Raw genomic sequence first — 752 nt, 5'->3', positions numbered from 1 at the left:
AATAGTAACTCCCGTTGCATGCACATCTCCGGTGGCAGGTTGTATGGAGTAAGAAAGACTGGCCACAATGAATATTGTCTCCCTGACATTCCGAACGGACTAAATCCATCTGTGCATAGTCCGAGATACACATTCCGGATATTGCTAGCGAAATCTGGATGTACTTTGTTGAAATGTTTCCAGGCTCTTGCATCTGATGGATGAGTCATCTCACCATCCGTCTGAGTATGCTCGGCATGCCATCTCATCTTTCCAGCAGTCTGCTCTGATTGATACAATCTTTTCAATCTGTCTGTAATTGGTAGGTACCACATCCTTTGGTACGGTACCCTATTACGTCCCCGTCCTTGCGGCTTGAATCGTGGCTTCTTGCAGAATCGACATTCTTCTAGCTTCTCATCATCTCCCCAATAGATCATGCAGTTGTCGATGCAAACATCTATCATCTCCGAAGGCAACCCAAGACTATAAACCAGTTTCTGAATCTCATAATAAGAATCAGCAGACACATTGTCTTCCGGCAAATACTCTTTAAACAAGTCCACCCATTCGTTCATGCAACTTTCAGGTAGATTGTGATCAGTTTTAATATTCATCATTCTAGCATCTAACGACAATTTAGAGAAACCTTCTCTACAACCACTGTAAAGTGTCGCCGCGTTTAACATTTCGTAAAACTTTTTTGCATCTATATTAGGTTCTTCATCTTCATCATGAGCTACGAATGCATCAGCTACCATATCATGAACCCT

This window comes from Brassica oleracea, chromosome C1, assembly GCF_000695525.1.
Source record: "Brassica oleracea var. oleracea cultivar TO1000 chromosome C1, BOL, whole genome shotgun sequence".
In the NCBI taxonomy this organism is placed as follows: Eukaryota; Viridiplantae; Streptophyta; class Magnoliopsida; order Brassicales; family Brassicaceae; genus Brassica; species Brassica oleracea.
The sequence above is the reverse complement of the archived record's forward strand: the minus strand, read 5'-3'. Positions refer to the sequence as shown.